This window comes from Rattus norvegicus, chromosome 8 (genome assembly GCF_036323735.1).
Source record: "Rattus norvegicus strain BN/NHsdMcwi chromosome 8, GRCr8, whole genome shotgun sequence".
In the NCBI taxonomy this organism is placed as follows: Eukaryota; Metazoa; Chordata; class Mammalia; order Rodentia; family Muridae; genus Rattus; species Rattus norvegicus.
In genome coordinates, this window is record NC_086026.1 from 52,025,517 (window position 1) to 52,043,474 (window position 17,958).

Here is a 17,958-nt window from a genome sequence, read left to right on the forward strand (position 1 = left end):
TGATCATGTGAGGTCTTTTGAACTGTGGTGGGGTGGTTACTATTGCCCTTTCCAGGGGCCCTGCTGCCATTTTCTCCCTCCACATTTTCTCCTCGTGAATTCCCTTTGATTCTAAAATTCTCAGAAATATTTACAGTGGTCACTGTCTCTTCTGTTCCTTGCATTTTAGTTTTCATTCACAAGATCCCGTCCATCTTCCACTTTTCATTTGTCCTGTGCATTGTCAGATGCTTTCTACAGCTTTTCTCCAGATTTACATTGATCCCTAGGGTCTACGGATTGTGTCCTCTTTTAAATACTTCTGAGCATGTTCCAGTGATGTATTTCCAACCCCCCCAAAAGGCTGAATGACCTCAGATATGTAAAATGGGTGTGCAAATCAAACATTATTGACAATAAATCATAAAGAAATTTATCTTAAAATAATTCTTCCTTGCACGTATAATTTACCACTTATTAAAGATGGAGAAAATTTGCATACCAGTGAGATGGCTCCAGTTGTTTACTTTTACGGAAAGCATTAAGTCTTGGCTGAATATTCGATACTGCAGATGTAGACCTTTTCCAGAGATGATCAATATTTTGATTTTATAATCATCAATGCTGAGAACAGCATTTTGTATAAATACTACTTAGTACAAAATGGCAGAGGTACATTTGGGGCCATTTCAGAAATGGTTGGAAAGTCTGTCCCTGTCTCAAGCCAACATTTATTTAGTGATGTTTCAGAAAACCTAAGGAGCAACTCAAACAGCATTTTAAAAAAATCAAGCATTGAGCCTGTTTGTTTTCTAATGAGAGACAGGAAGGGGATGGATGTAAATGGCAGGGGAGGTGGGGAAGAACCGGGAGGGGTGGAGGGGAGGGAAACAATAACCAGGATGGATTATAAGAGGGAGGATCTATTTTCAATAAAAGAAAAATGTTAAGTAGAATAAAAGGAAGAAAAAATAAAATCTAACATTCTACCATAATCCAATCCAAAGATGTATACATCCTGCGGAATGATAGTGGGTAAAGATCAAAGGAGTTGATTCTATAATTACACCACTGTGCTTCTGCAAGAGCAGAAACCTTAAAAGAAAATCACTTCCAGTATGTTTGGTCACTAAGCATTGCAAAACCTTATTTTGTGGGTAAAGAGCCTGCCAACTAAGTGTGAGAACTGGAGCTGAGCTCCTAGCCCCCCAATAAATGCCAGGTGAATGCAGGGGCCAGCTTGCAATCCCAGCCTATGGGAGGCGGGGCAGGGGGTCCCTGCAGCAAGCTGACTAACTGAAACAGTGAGCTCTGGGTTCAGAGGAGGAACTCTCTCAATGGGTAAGGGGAAAGCCAAGGAGGGAGACATACAATGTCAGCCTGGCAACCACTGACCATGCATCCAAATGTGTGCATGCACAACTGCACCCACAGGTGAGCTCAAGGCATACACACACACACACACACACACACACACACACACACACACACACACACACATGCCCCGACCCCGTAAAAGTAATTTTACTGTGGCCACATTTTCAAGACTTCCACATTCAATTAGCCCGTATTGGTCAAATCCCATTTAAGAAGCTTGGTTCCGGGGCTGGGGATTTAGCTCAGTGGTAGAGCGCTTGCCTAGGAAGCACAAGGCCCTGGGTTCGGTCCCCAGCTTCCGGAAAAAAAAAAAAAAAAAAAAAAAAAAAAAAACCAAAAAAAAAAAAAAAAAAAAAAAAGAAGCTTGGTTCCTTACTGTTTGTGAATTTGTATAAATGATAACAAAGATCCTCTTAAAACGTTTATATTCTTACAGTAAAAGGTTAAACCGATGTTAATATAATAAAAGAGGAAATATGAAGTATGCTTTTGAAAAAAAAAAAGCACAAAATCCAAAAAAAAAAGAAGAAGAAGAAGCTTTGTTCCAGGGTGCTGCTACAGTTTGCACGGTTTTTTCTCATCTTTGTTATGTGTGATGCATGTGTATGTGGCATATGCACATATGTGTGTGACAATATTCAGTTCTTTGCATGTGCAGAGCCCAGAGGATGATGTCAGGGATCCTGCTAACCTTATTCCCTTGATAGTCCCTCATAGTATCAGATGGACCGGCTGGCCTGAGAGCCTCAGCAGGGCCGTACCCTCCGCAGCAGTGCAGTGACAGGCATTTGTATGGCCACTCTTGGCTTTTTATGTGGGTGCTCAGGCCCTCACCGGGCCACTCCCTAGTCCATAGCTTGGGTCTTAAGTGTTGCCCAAAGGCTGGTCACCAACCCCAGAACTATTAGAAGGTACTATAGCTTTTACATGGAACATAGTGGAGGACGTTGAACTCTTGGAGTGGGCCTCTGAAGTGGGTACTAAGACCTAGGCTCTCTTCTCTCTCTCCTTTCTTCCTGGCCACAGTGAAAGAAGCACCTTTCCTCTACGGAGACTGCCAGCTGGGACACTCTGCTCACCACAAGTCCAAAACAATGAAATCACCCCACAATGAGATGAGACCTATGAAACTGTGAGCCAAAATAAACCTTCCCTCCACTGGAGATGATTGTCTCAGGCATCTTGTCATAGCAATGGACTCTAACACACAGTCTGTTGCCACACACAGCCCCACGTTCCCCGCCCCCTGGGTGTGGGAGGTACATAGCTTTCTGGCATGTTTTTATTGTCTCCAAGGATATTCTTCTTCTCTGTTCTCTTTCTCTTTTTTACAGTATATTTTTTATAGAATTTGTATCCAGTCATTTCATTTTATATAAAATAAATTGGGTTTTTTTTTTTCCATTTTGGTTTGGTGTGAGACAAAGTCCCATGCATTTGCAGCTGGCCTCTGCCTCCTAGGTGCTGGGATTATAGGCGCGTACCGCCATACCCAGGTTAAAGTATTTACTAGGCTTCCACTGGAAGACAAAAGCTTTACTCAGACAGCTGTTTTAACTCCACAGAGCTGGGACGTTAAAACAAAGCAACAACAAAAACAAGCAAAAAACCAGGTCACTTGCTTTCTAAGGTTGCCTAGCTTCCATTTCTTCCATTGGCTCTCTCCCCTTCTCCCCGTCCTTTTTTCTGAGACAAGGTTTCTCTATGTAGCACTGGCTGTCCTGGAACTCACTCAGTATGTAGACCAGGCTGGCCTCAAACTCAGAGATCTGCCTGCCTCCCGAGTGCTGGGATTAATGGTATGTACCACCCCTGACCAGTAAGGCTCTGTCTTTCTTATCCAACCTGTTTAATCTTATTCTGTTCCTTGCAGCATCTCCTCAATGGACCCTGGAGAAAGCAATGGGGGCCACTCTTGACCAGATGCAGAGCCTGGACTCTCTTGGGTCTACAGGCCATCTGGTGACTCTGCACTCACCAGTGCCTGCTGTAAACATGCATCCTCCCTTGCAGCTGCCCGGCTTACACCTGTCAACCAAGAACTGTTGAGGCCCCAGTCCTGGGTCCATTTTCTCTCTGCTTCTCTATGCATGGACACCAAAACCAGACAGGTCTCAGAAGTCCCTTCCTCCCTCCCTCCCTCCTTCCATCCCTTCCTCTCTCCTTCTTTCTATCCTTTCCTTCCTTTTCCATCCCTCCCTCCCTTTTTCTCTCCCTCCCTCCCTCAATGTATGTTGGAGCACAGGAGAAGACCCTGCAGCTTAGTTTTGGGGTAAATATTGCCTGTGGACTTTCATTTTGCTTTTATTTTATGGTTCTGGGTATCATGTCTGCATCTTTGCCCATGTCAGGCACTGTGTATTGGCTTCTGTTATCTTTTTGTTCCTCTTTAGGTAGACTTTTGGAAGATATAAAGTACACTGTTGCCATGACCACTATCTTATGAGCCCTGCCCTGCTGACGCTCGCAAACCTCTGTTCTGAGGCTGCACCGCTCGCCTGCCCTTGGAGACCCAACTACAAACTGCTATCTTCCCATGGATGTCCAGTTGGCATCTCAACCCGAACCTGGGAAACAAAACCCCACTTGCATCGTCTCCCTTAATCTCCTCAACACACATTCCCGGTTCCTCAGGCCAAGCCTCTCCCACATCCTCCCAAACCAGTCCTGTTCAGAGTCACCAGGCAGTGCACACCCTCCACAGGGCTGACAACTCCCTCATGCTCCATTTCTCTGATGATTTCAGGATAAACTGCCTGACTTGTCTCTTGCATTCTGCTTCAGAACAGTTCAGCCAGACTGTTCCTTGTGCAGCATCCCCCCATGCTCTTCATATCCCAAAGCCTCTCACCACAATGTTCTAACCCCTAACCACGGCCAAAAGCCCCTGTAGGATTTGTGCCACACTCTCCCCTCTGACTCAGTCTCCCTCCACCCTCCTGCCTTCAGTATGTCACCAACATCAAATCTTCTCTCTTTTTGTCCCTACAGCTGCCCCGTAGTCCCGTCTATCAAAAGGGTATTTGTCCATGTGGTAGGAATGTTTTTCTCCCAGGTCCTTGCAACTCTGCCTCTGTCTCACCATTATGTCAGATTTGGAGACGGTTGCCAGGGTATCCCAAAGATGCCTGTTACCCAGTTCGTCTTTACCTTAGAACTCATTCAAACCTGGGGAAATTACCTGTAAATGCACTGCGGTTATATCTCACTCTTACACAACCCCCCAGCATGAGCGTCCACACTGGAACTCTCCTTGCAGAAAACTAGAGGTAGCTGCTGGTACATAAAGGTGTTTGACGGAGATCCCTCAGCTAACACCTCCAGGAGCCTCTGGATGTGACCAAGGGAGTCCGGCTCTGCACCACAGTAAGCTCAGAAGCAAGGACATTATCCTGAAAACACCATCTGTCCACCTCAACGCTTCGCTTGGGAAGGATGTGAACCCAGTCCAAGCCACTCAGTGTGTTGGCCACCTAACTCACGAGCAGAGCAGTGGCCCTCAGCTTGCCTTTTCCGGGACGCACAGTCCGTGATGTTTCCTTTTTATTTGAGAATGCAATTTATATATAACTGCATACCTAATCATTTCTGAAAACCCTAACATAATTCCCTAACTATAATAAAAAGGAGTAATAAAAAAGGAGGAAATATATAACAAAATAATAAGCATTTTATTATGCAAACACTTTTGGAAGGCCAAACTGGAAGACAATGGAACAGGCAGAAGCTTGCACCTACCCGTGGGATTCCCTGTGAGCACAGCCATGGAGGACCCAGGCTAAAGCAGCTTGTGTTGTTAACTTCAACACCACAAACCAAGTCAGCAAGGAAGATGAATACTGATGTGAGCCCTCCCCAAGTGGTAGGCAACAGTTGATAAAACTTGGAGCAAAGCAAAATCATGGTCCTTTTAAGTTAGCAGTTGCATTAATGGAGAATTCAATATATGCAAGGGCTTGAGAAAAGTACTCTGGGGGCTGGAGAGATGCTCAGCGGTTAAGAACACTAGCTGCTCTCCAGAGGACCTGATCCACCCAGCACCCACATGGCAGCTATAACCATTCCTCAGAATCTGACCCCCTCTCCTGGCCTCTGCAGGCCCTGCATGCATATGGTACACAGATATAGTAAAGGCAAAGCATTTGTACAAATAAAAACCTTTAATGAAAAATTATTTTTTTAGAAAGTGCTATGTGGGTTGGCGAGATGGCTCAGCAGTTAAGAGTACTGACTGCTCTTCTAGAGGTCCCAAGTTCAATTTCTAGCAACCACATGGTGGCTCACAACCATCTGTAATGGGATCCGATGCCCTCTTCTGGTGTGCAGGCGTACATGCAGGCAGAACATCGTGCACATAATAAACAAACAAATCTCTCTTTAAAAATACTGTGTATTAATAGAGTTCTTTCTAGGTTTACATACCTATAAACATCATTGTCTTGGGGGAGTATCTGGCAGGACACTTAAAGCCTTGCAGAAAGTTGAAAATGTCTGATCCTTGAATAGTACCAAGGACCTCAGGCCTGCCCCCTTCACATGCCAAAAGTGCACTCCTTCTAAGAACTAAAAAACCAAAAGTTGATCTAATGAATTTGCAAAATGCCCTCTCCATATGTATTATTGTGAGATATCACACTTATTAACCATCACCAACAACTACAAACAGCCCAACAGCCCCTCGCTTGGTGAGTGGTCATATGCACCAAGGCCCATTTAACACCGTGGAATATTACTCAGTAGTGAAAAGGAGCAAACCTCGTAAAAGCGACAGCAACATTCTCAATGCACCATGCTGAGTGAAAGGAGCCAGACACAAAACCCTGCGTGCTCTGTGGTTCTGCCTCCAAGATATGTTAGAAAAGTGGTCAGCGTAGTAGACAGTCTAGTCACCCTGTAGGGGTGAAGTGTCTGCTTTGTACTCCAGACCTTCAGAGGCCAGAAATGAGCCCAGATTCCAGGAAGTCCCCACTGGTACCTCTAAGAAAAGTCAAAGGCCCTGAAGCTGGTAGCGTGCCCTGAAGCCTTAGTCACTGGAAGGCCACTCAGGTGCCCAAACCTCAGCACCCATGTCTTCCTCTCCCGCTTGTCACTACAGCCTTGACAAATGGCGCCCCTCTGCATCCACCATTACTTTCCTATAAAGCCCTGTTTACTGATGAAGGGCAGCTAGTGTCTGAGGAAAAGCCTGTTCGTTCCTGCCTCCTTTAAACCAAGTTATGGAAAACATAATTGCTGAGGAAATCTCATTTGGGTTCAATCATGTGCCATGGACCCCAGAGCAGGCAGGCCCTTCCCCTACCTTACGGAAGGAATGCACACCATCGATCCCATTGTCGTCATGGGCCGCAGCCCTGCCCAGTGTTATCGGCATTGTGAGAACAAGCCATACCCAAAGTCTCATTTCTGCCATGGTGTCCCTGGTGCTAAGATCCACGTCTTTGACTTGGGACGGAAGAAAGCAAAGGTGGATGAATCCCCACTTTGTGGCCACATGTGTCAGATAAATATGAACAACTCTCTTCTAAAGCGCTGGAGGCTGCCCATATCTGTGCCAACAAATACTTGGTAAAGAGTTGTGGCAAGGATAGATTTCATATTCGGGTGAGGCTCCGCCCTTTCCATGTCATCCGTATCAACAAGATGTTGTCCCTGTGCTGGGCTGACAGGCTCCAGACAGGTATTCGAGGTGTCTTTGGGAAGCCCCAGGGCAGAGTGGCCAGGGTTCACATTGCCCAGGTAATCACGTCCATCTGAACCAAGCTGCAGAATAAGGAATGTGTGATTGAGGCTCTGCACAGAGCCAAGTTCAAGTTCCCTGGCCGCCAGAAGATCTACATCTCAACAAAATGGGGCTTCACCAAGTTTAATGCAGATGAATCTGAAGAAATGGTTGCTGAGAAGTGGCTCATTCCTGATGGCTGTAGTCCTCTGGACAAGAGGAGAGCCCTGAATTCCCGAAGGCTTCCACAGCGCACTCCTGTACCCTATCAAATCATGTTTAGTAATAAATTTCACATCAAATCTGAAAAAAAATACAAGGAATGCACACGGGCTTGCCACAGGGTCCTTGAGCCCAAGAGACACCAGTGTGCATGCAGCTGAAGGACCCTCACTTCTGGGGAAGGCCTGCTGGTGTCAGCTAGAGGGAAACGCCAGCTCCCGGAGCCCTGTTCAGAGCAGGCTGATCAAGAAGAAATCTCCCTCATCTTCATTTGGTCACCACAAAATGCTATCACTTGCATCAGGGTCAAGGTAGTAGGTTTGAAAGAGGAAACCAACCATGTCTGGAAATATAAGGAATCTTCAACTTGAGCTAAAATGCTTGGCAGGGGTGAGCAATCTACACTCTCTGCTTCGCTGTGCTCAACACTGAAGGGGTGGGATAATACAACTGCTGGTCTGGGAGCCATTTGTTTGGTTTGGTTTTTGCTGTGTGATCTACCTGTAGTTGCTTAGCCTCTCTGAACTTCAGTTTCTTAACTGGCAAAGTAGCTCTTGATCTCCTAAGATACAGTGACTCTTAAGCCACTCGAAATACATAAATTATTAAGAGCACCTGACACATAGTTCTCCATGTCCCTTTCCATAACTGCTCTGTCCGCCATGTTTTCCTGTCCTGTATTTTGATGCTTTGGTGTCTTAGAGCCCCCGCTGACCCTGGAGAGACCATCCCTCCCCAGCTTTGCCCTTTCCCTAAAAGCAGCAAGCGACTGACCATCAGAGGTGCTTTTCAAATATAAATAAACTATCCAGATTCCATCCACCCAATTTCCTTTATGGAGTACTTACTCTTGGGAGCCACTAGCCATTGACCCACTCACCCCAACACCATAGCCTAGACAGCTAGGCAGAGCCGTGTGGCCTAGAACCCATGGAAGTCATCTAAACAGCCAAGCTGAGCCTGCACTTCCCCACGACATCTACCACCAAGGCTCCTCCACACCTCACATGGCTCCTGCCCCCATCCCAGGGTATGCTGAGTGGCCCATGGCATGGCGTGTCCCCTGCTCATACAGATTGTGAGTGCCCAGTTCTTGGCAATGGCAGCTGACCCTGCTATCTTGGCTTTGCTGCACCTGAATTTGCTCTGGATGTACTGTTTTAAACGGATGCCTTGCCCTAGTTTGGTTCTCCTGAAAACGCCCGATTGAAGGGCACTGGTGCTATCCTAGCTGCCAACCAGATGGCCTCATTCACAGATATTTGCTTTCCTGGCCTTACTACACTATTTGACTTTGATGACTAGCCACCTGATCCCCAAAGGACGTGTTCCACAAGGCCCTGGCCAGTGCCACCTTCCACCTCTGCTGGCCCTAATGGCCTAAGCCTCCATTAGAGACTCTGCCCAGATGCATGCCTCTCCCCTAGAGTGCAGACCCCTGACCCTGCCCTAGCTTCCGGGTAACTATTAGCCTAAAGAGTGAATGGCCACCATGTTGAGTGAAAAAACTCGCCCATTACTTCTATCCTGGATTCATCTTTGACTGTTCAGACCCCCTCTTCTGTCCTTTTTCTCTTTATGGTCCCTTCCTCCAGCACTGCTCATCTCTTTAACCTTACCATAACATGAGGACACAAAGCAATGGCCTGGTGTGTGTGTGTGTGTGTGTGTGTGTGTGTGTGTGTGTGTGTGTGTGCACATATGGAGAGGGAGGCAGTGTTCACATGCATACAGAGGCAAGAGACACTTGGTGTCCTCCTCAATCACTCCTTAAAAATTTACCTTTCTTTTGTCTAAGTATATATGCAGATATATGGATGCCTGTATAGGGTGTGTGGCTGTAAATGTAGGTTGCCAAGGAAGCCAGAAGAAGGCATCAGATTCTTATGATAATTTGAGCTTCTTTATGTGGGTTCTAGGAGGCTAACTTAGGGCCTCTGCAAAAGTAATATGTTCTTTTAGCCTCTGAACTATCTCTTTGGCCCTCCCCTGGACTTGGAGTTCACTAATTCAGCAATACAAGCTGGCCTGCTAAGCCCCCAGGACCCCCCTGCCTCTGTATTTCTTTAATCCCAATCTCTCTTCCAACCTACACTGCACCCAGACTCCCTCAAACGCAGCTAAACCCTCAGGCACCTCTCTTCTTGACCCTCCCCACCCAACCATCTTAGAATAAAATCCAGGGGTGTCAATTCTGGTCTCAGCACCTCTCCTCCCCACTCGGTCTCTTCTCCCAAAGACCACGGCCAGAACCCAGCAGTTCCCCACTTGAAAGCCATTTGACTAAGGCAGGACACACTCCCCATCCTCAGCTGCTGCCTCTGCAATGCCCAGAACTGGGAAGGACTGGATTGCCCCAGAGCACTCCTTCCTAGTTCCAAGATGCCATATTGTGGGACAGTCAATCTTAGACCTGCAATGTGCAGGAGAATCTGCAGCAGCCAGTTCATGGTCAAAGTCACGTCCCAGGATGTCTGGAGAAAATGGTCTACAGTAAACCAGAGTCAAACACAGAATGCAATGTTGATCGATTTCATGACCAATTCTGCCTCAGAAGACCTTAATGTGCTGTGACTGTGACCAGAAATAGTTACACTGCTCATGTCAATGAGCCTTGGCTTCTCACTCTTACCCTCCCTCCCTTCTCTCTGCCTCTCTCACCTCTTGTTCATGTGCAAGTATGTGCTTGCATGTGTATGCTTGCATGTGTGTGTGCATGTGTATGTGCATGTGCATGTATGTGCACTATACAACCTGAACTTTTATCAGCCATTTCCCAGCTTCCTCTCTCAGTTTTTACTTTGCACATCTGTAAAAACCTACAACAATAATTCCTCAGGATCTGAAGAGGATCCACCCATGACCCCCATGGATTCTTAAAACTGCAGCTGAGACCAAGGTCTACTCATGCTGTGTTATTTTGTACAAAAAGACATACAATAAAGTTTTGTGTGTAAACTAGGCACAGGAATAGATGAGCAATAGCCAATAGGACAATTGCAATAAGATTCTGTAATAAAGATGGGTGAGTGTTCGTGTCACCCTGCTCTCTGTCCTGTACCCAGCCCAGTACCTGAGATAGCAGAAAGGAAAGTCACAGACACAGAGAACCCCTTCTGTCTCCTTTCCAGCTGATCTTTGAGGAAGCGGGTTTCTGACATCATTGCCTCAGCTTCCAGCCCCTTTCTGCCACAGGGGATATCAGCATCTCACATGAAGAGAAATTAAAAAAAAAAAAAAAAAGCTCAGGAGTGGAAGTGCCCTAATAAATATCTTTGGGCAAAATGAATATTTTCCCTAAGACTGAGGAAATAGCTCAGTCAGTAAGGTGTCTGCCTTGCAAACCTGAGGTCCTGAGTTCAATTCCTAGAACACACATAAGATAAGCTGGGTATGGTAGTGTGTGCTTGTAATCTTAGCGGAGGGAGGTGGAGACAGGATGTCCAGGTCTCCCTGGCAGGCCAGCAAGCCTAGCCTACTGTAGGAATTCCAGGCTAACGAGAGACTTACACACACACACACACACACACACACACACACACACACACACACACACACACACACAGTAGACAGCTTTCTAAGGTACAATAGCCAAGGATGACCTCTGACCTCCACAACATGCACACATGAGTGTGACTGCACTCATACATGTGATGATTTGTCTGTATTAGCCCAGCCGTTGCCTAATTTCCTATTTTGTAAATTCTGGTTTTAAAATTAGGTGGGAGGAAAGCTGATCTAATTCCTTTTGTTTCAGATGAAATACCTTTTAAGGGGAAAAAGAAAGACACTTTTTTGGTATGGGAAGGAATGTGTACAAGCAATCCTGGCTCCTGCCTCCTGAGGGGAGAGGGAAGGGAAGGAGGGCGTGGTAGCACCTTCAGGAGATGGGGCTCACTAGGTAGGGCATTGCAGCATGTTTTCATAGCAACTGGGAGGAAGGGAGAATCCCCCATCTGAATTTACCTGAAACGACAGCATTTAAGACCCCTGAGAGAGGGCAGGTAGCCCAAAGTCACACAGACAGAGAATGTCCAAGCTGGGATTTCAACTCAGATCCGTCATATTTAAACCTTCAGCATCTATCAGAGCCTATAAAAGAAAGCCATCTGGTCAACCCGCTATTCACACATTCCCCTTCACTCTATCTAGAACAGATAGAGGGAATATGGCTTCCTGTGTGCCTATTGGCATGTCCTAGCTGCTCTATTATTTTAAAAGCCTACTCTTAAATACTCATCCAATCATGCATCAAATGCTATTCAATTATCAAAGTGGTCTATAGAAGACTGCGAGAGCTCTCATTTTAAAATTCTCATGTATTTAATTTTTTCAGTATTCATTTTACTCCCCTTTAAAATGAACTCTTTTATGCAACTTCTCAATGTAAAGAGTCAGCGTGTATCCAAAAAAACCAAAACAACCTCTCAAACCTTTTGTTTCACTTCTCTGAGGTCTGGAAGACACTATCTTTCTTACTAAATTAATCGTGTGGTCTGCAGCTGGGCTGTTCAAACCCTAGCTTGGCCAAGAATGAAATGGTTCAAATGACTAAGTTAGATGTCAGGCAGAATGAAGGAGAGAGAAAGAGTCAAGCAGACTTCCGGAAGGCCCTACAAGGGATGTGAAAGCAGGAGCTGGGCTGGGCTGTAGTCCATGAGATAGGGCAGAGTGGACAGTGACCAGGCTTACCCCAGTCTGGGGCAATCTTCTGTCCACACGAGGTAAGGTGGGCACTAGATTCTAAGGTCTCCCTGGATTCAGACAGTACTCAATATGTGTAAGGTCCTCCCTGTTTACATCTATCTCAGAGACAGGTCACATCACACTTGGTAGATTCACTCACAACCGGGGATAGACCATCCCAGGATAGACCACACAGAAGTCAGGGAGAAAGTCAAGAAGTCTGCATCAAGAGTCTCAGAGCTCTTCTTCAATGCCAGCTGAAATCTATCTGGCTACTCAGAGAAAATGGAAACTGGCTGGCATCTTCCACTGACTATAGATGCTGAAGTCATTAGACAGCTGACCACAGCACTCCCAAGTCTACCAGAAATGAAGGGGGGGGGGTTCTGCTTCTTGCACACTGGCTGGGTAGAAATGGGAGGAGATGGGGGGGCGGCTGAAGTGGCTAGGAAGTTACTTACAGATGTGCAGGGCTTAGGGAACAAATGCACATCTGGACTGAACTGACTTCCAGAGGAATCCAGTAACAGTCATACTACTTGCCATCTTGATGCTCCAGGGTTGAGCTGTGCCTTTGTGTGAGGAAGGAAGGAGGGGAGGGAGGAAGAGAAGGAAGCCGTAAGTGATTGCCTTCCTAGTATCCAAGGCAGTAAAGGGATGACTTATGATCTTCCTGCTTGGAGTCAGGTATTGTGTGTAGACAGACATGGGGAAAAGAAACCTCGCTGCTTTAATTCTGTTCCACATTTCCCAAAGCCCCTTTGCTGTAGTCCCTGCAGAGGTAGGATGACAAGCTAGGGAGAACACTGGGAGGTGCCCCCTGCGAGTCTCGGCCAGGCAGTGCAGAGCCTACACCACCCCAGCAGCTTGGCTATGGAACAGCAAGTCACTAAGCCAAGTGCTAGCACAGCAGGTCACAGGGCCTGGGCTGTCCTGATTAGCACCAGAGGGGGGGGGATAAGAAACAGAGAGATAGACAGTCAGAGAGACAGAGACAAGGACAGAGACAGACAGAGAGATAGACAGAGACAGAGACAAAAATAAAGACAATGACAGAGACACCGAGACAGACAGAGACACAGACACAGAGACACAAAGAGAGACAAAGACAGGGACAGAGACAGGGGCAGTTTTCTCCCTCTGACTCACTCTCACACCATCTCATTTAATCTCTGTACATCATCTGGTAAGGTAGAAAGCGAGAAGATCTTTATTTTCTTCACCTAAGCAAAGAAACAGAGATCAAATGGCCTACAACGGCCAACATCACAAACCAGCCTCAAGCCCAGGTGTGTCTGGCTTTTTAAGCTCTGGGGTTCCAATTTTCTGAGTCTATATTCTTTTTCTAAACTATTAGGAAGTACCAGGCAGGCAGAGTAGGAAGGACGCAGGCCTCCCTTTCTGTATCAGCCTCAGCCCTCTGCATCAGCAAGGTCCAGCTGTTCCTGACAGCTGCATTACCTACCACCCAGCTGTTTACGGACAGACGCTTCTTCCTTCCACCTCTCACTCTACACCTGCTGGGTGGTCTCTAGCTAAAGGAACCAGACCTGTGGTGATGAACAGAGGGTAGCTGGATCCCATTTCAAGATCATTCGGTCAGTGGGGAAAATCTTCCAGCAGACCTCCAGCTGCCTGTCAGTGAGAAGTGCCTGCCTCAGCAGTCTTGCTCCTCCCGGGAGGGAAGGGATCCCTGCTGCAAATATTTAGAGGATTTGCCTCCTAATCTCAGCCCACGCCCTCTCCAATGCTCTAAGCTAAAATCTCATGCCAGGGCTTTGCAAACAGGCTTTCCAGCATGATCCAGATCCTCAAAATGAAGTTCAGAGAACCATCCTGCTCAAAAGTAGCTTTTCTAGCCAGCTTTGGTTGGAGTGCTGCTATAAGGTTGGCTGATGGTCTGGAAACTTCTGGAAGTTCTTCTCCTTTCTCTGAAAGGGTGCTGTGCAGGACAGATGAATGGCAGCTGGGGGTGGGTGGGGGCTGAGGGTCTGAGCTTACTACATGCCGTTTCCCCAGCCCGGCTGTCTGCTCTCTGAAATGGGGACCATTTCATAGTCATCCTTGCATCTCTGCTGTTGAGGATCAGACACAGCACAAAGCAGTCACTCGGTTCACAGCGAGTAAACGAAAAAACTTCATCATGTCGAATCCAAATTTGGGCATCTACAAATCAGCTTCCACTTCCTCAAGCCACTTAGATGTGGTCACTTCCATTTCAAAAACCTCAGCCAGTCAGGTGGGCTTGGCAGACACCTGTAATCTCAGCACTCAGGTGGTTGAGGCAAGAGGGTCAAGAGTTCAAGGCCATCCTGGGCTGTATAAAGAAACCTTAGCTCATCAACAACAACAAAAAAAAGCAAAACAAGCCCCCCCCCCAAAAAAATCAAAAACCTTAACCCGCTCCCTGCCCAGCCTACAGAACAGTCTGAACTCCTTCCTTCCCTCTCTGGACATTTTGAGCCACCTACCCTAGACTCCAGCCTCCTGCCATGCACGCTCCTAACACCATGCAGCTTCTTACACACCCGATTCTTAATGACACCTAAGCACCTTCTCTGCCTAGGATGCTCCTTCCTTTGTGCCTGTGCTTGGGGGCCAGACCATCCTGGAACCCTGGAGCTGAGTGTGTTGTGCAGAGAAGACCTAGGGAAACAATGTTTCCATCGACAAACTGAGTTCAAGTTGGAACCCAGAAGACTCTATACCCAGTTTTCTATTCTCTCCACCCAGCTCTGTCTAAAAGCAGGACCTCTGGCCCACAGTCCACAGGCCACACACGGGAGATGGGGAGTTGCCTGTGCACCCTGCATTAAAGCCATCGGCAAGTGACCTTTCCTTCCCTGGGCCACTGGGACTTGAAAATCCCTGAGCCCTTTGCAAATGTCATTCTCCCTACCTGACCAGAAAGGCGCTGATGGGGAAAATGATGTCTAGGAAAGAGGAGCCCAGCAAGGAGGAAAGGGGGGGAGGGGAGGGGAGCTGGAATTGGGGGGTGGGAAGGACTCAGCCTAAACCAATATGTCTTCATCTGAGCTCACCAAGCAGCCTGGGAGGGGCTCCTAGCTTCTTCTGAGAGGCTCACAATGCTCTCAGTGTAGTCTGTGACCTACCCAAAAGGCTTCCTTCTCTTGGACCAGTTTTGAGTGAGTTCTGTTTTCTTGTCTGGGCTCCCAGTTTGGAGCCTCCTGAGGTCTGCTCCAGGCTTTATTTTTCCCCCTCCCATGCACACAGCGTGTTCCTAGCTTCAATCTCTGCTCAATCTTTGACTCTTGGCTCCTGGCCCTGGTCAGCAGCAGTGGCCCAGGGGTAGGGAGAGAGGAAGAATTCAGGTTTCTAGTCTGCACCTGTCTTCTAAGTTCCAGATTCACTCATCAGAGCAGCCCTCCTGCCTGGACCACTCCAGTAAAGCCAGAAGCTCCTAGGAATCAACAGGAGCCGCTGCAACACTAACCCTCTCACCTACTCTCCCACTCCAGCCCCTCCTCACACTCTGCACCCACTCGGAGGGCCCTCGACAGAACAAGTTTAGGGTCAGGGTCCTCCCTGCTTCTACCTGGAATAGAGTGTGCTAGCCCTTCCTAATAGAACTGTTAAGGTCCTTCATGGTCTTCCCACTTCCCTACCTCGATAAACTCCTCCTCCCAACATCGTTATTTCTCCCTTACCCTCTCTCACCACAGCACCTAACATGCCCCCTTCATCCACGTTGATACCTTTTCTATAAATGTCAGGTCTCTTATTTGAGTCAAATCTCCTCTAGGAAGCCTTTGCTCCCAGGCTGAGTCACTGACCCTCCCTAAGTGACCCTGCCATCCTCTATATTTGCCCTGTTAATACAAACATCACCCTTTTGTGGGGACGGGGTTCAAGACAAGGTTTCTCTATGTAGCCCTGGCTACCCTAGAACTCTTTCTATAGAACAGGATGGCCTCAAACTCACAAAGATCTGCCTGCCTCTGCCTCCCAAGTACTGGGACTAAAGGCACGCACCACCACAGCCGAGCCATCCCCCTTTTTAATTGGTGTTTTATCTTGCGTGTCCCTGCCCCTGCCAGAGACTGGGTCTTTGTGTTCATGACTGTGACCACAGCACCTGACTGAATGCCAGACACACAGTAGGTGTGCAGTGAATAACTGATAGAAATTAATCAGAGGAGAGGCTGGAAAGATGACTCAGTGGGTAAAGTGACCTTGTAGGCAGGAAGACTGGGTCCACCCCAGAACCCAAGCCAAGCATGGGGGTACACACTTGTACTCCCTGTGGCCAGCCAGCATAGCCTACTTGGGGAGCTCCAGGCTGTGGCAAAAAGGCAAGGGGGATGGCTCCTGAGGAATGACACCAAAAGTTGACCTCTCACCTCCCAACTCACAGCCTCTCACATGTACAACAAAGGAAATGTATCCTTTAATAACAGAAAAAAAAACAACCTGGAGACTAGGGGGCGCTAGAGAGCAAAGGAAGGAAAGCAGGACACAGACAGCCCTGAGTATCTTTACTCAAAGCATTTGGGAGGCAGAGGCAGTCTGATCGGCCTAGAGTTACAGGACAGCCAAGGCAACACAGGAAGAGCAAATAAAGAGAGGGTGGGAGGTTGGCGTTAGGTCTTACTATGGTTTGACTTTGAAATGACCCCCCACAGGCCCGTGTTTTGAACTCTCTATCCCCAGGCTGTGATGTTATTTTGAGGTGTGGTTCCCTCACCACCATGCCTTCCTGCCACATTGGCTGAAACTCCTCTCCCCTGAGAGCTGGTCTCTGTAAAGCGTTTTGTCACAGTGATACGGAGAATAACTAACAGAGCCCTTTCCTGAGAGTCCCTCGTCTTGGCTCCACAACACAACAGAGCCGTGTATTGACATTTTCTTTCGTCTAGGAGTATAATCAAGATGAGCCTCCGGGCTGTACGATTCTTCACACTGTCACGGCTGTTCCTGTCGGAAAGCCAGGTGCACTGGCGCCTCGAATGGCATCTCTCACACAGCATGTCCTCGATCATCACAGCAGGAACCGCGGGTAGCACTTCCAGGCTCTAGGGTACACTATGCTGTCTCTTGCACGGTCTCATCAATAATTATGTAAGAGAGAATGGGACCGGCGGAGACGGGTCCACTATGGCTAATGTCCCAGTAGCATGTGTTCTGCAGGGACATCAGAGCCTAAGTCCGGACTCTGGCCTCAATTCTGTTCATGGCTTTCCCTGAGACACTGACCGACCAGCAATCCACGGTCAACTCAATCTCTCTCTCTGTAGAATAGAAGAGTGGAGCCCTCTGTTCCTATCTTCCTAGGCTGCTGCAAAGAGATAAGGTTCGGGAGCCAGCTACCTAAGCAATGGAAGCCATGAATATTCATGTGGTGAGCTCTTAAGGTAACTCTGTGGCTGGCTGTAGTTCATCCAGCCACTTTTCCACCTTGCAGTTTCTAGACCCTGTCCCATTTGACTCTCCCCCTTCCCTCAAAACCCCTCTGTGGCCAAAGAGAATGATAGAGACACGGCTCTATCTCTTCCCTCCTGCGGGCAGTGATCATAAATCCTGTTGCAATTAAACCCAGACTGGCAACAAGTTCTAAGCACAAAACAGGAAAACACCCCTGTGCTTTCGAATTCCCCAATTACAACCTGACAGAGATTGAATAGCCCTGTGTTGGATGCACCCAGGGCGTCCCCTGCCTTCTTCTTGCTTTCATATGAGGTTTCACCAGTCAGGATCTGGGGGCAGGATCACAGCGTCACCATCCAGAGCATACTGGTCACATCTGCAGGGGCCATGACACTGGAAGCAGGACCATACTTAGCAAACTCTAGATGACTCCACACAGCACGAACAAATACAGTCCCTTCTTTCTGAGAGCCCCTCATCTTGACTCCAGGGTGCAGCAGACATGGGCATGGGACCGACCATTCCTTTCTCCAGACAGAGCATCCAAGTGAAATACTGATGGAAAATGCAAAGACTTGCATTTGGATTCA

At 47.6% G+C, this 17,958-nt stretch overlaps 1 protein-coding gene and 1 pseudogene across 7 annotated transcripts in view; one reads left to right on the forward strand and one right to left on the reverse strand.

Moving 5' to 3' along the window:
• The window catches only part of Grik4 (glutamate ionotropic receptor kainate type subunit 4), a 426,707-nt gene that overhangs the window by 223,472 nt on the left and 185,277 nt on the right, over positions 1-17,958 (reverse strand). The gene's annotated exons all lie outside the window — the stretch shown is intronic.
• Positions 6,695-7,142, forward strand: Rpl10-ps5 (ribosomal protein L10, pseudogene 5; annotated as a pseudogene).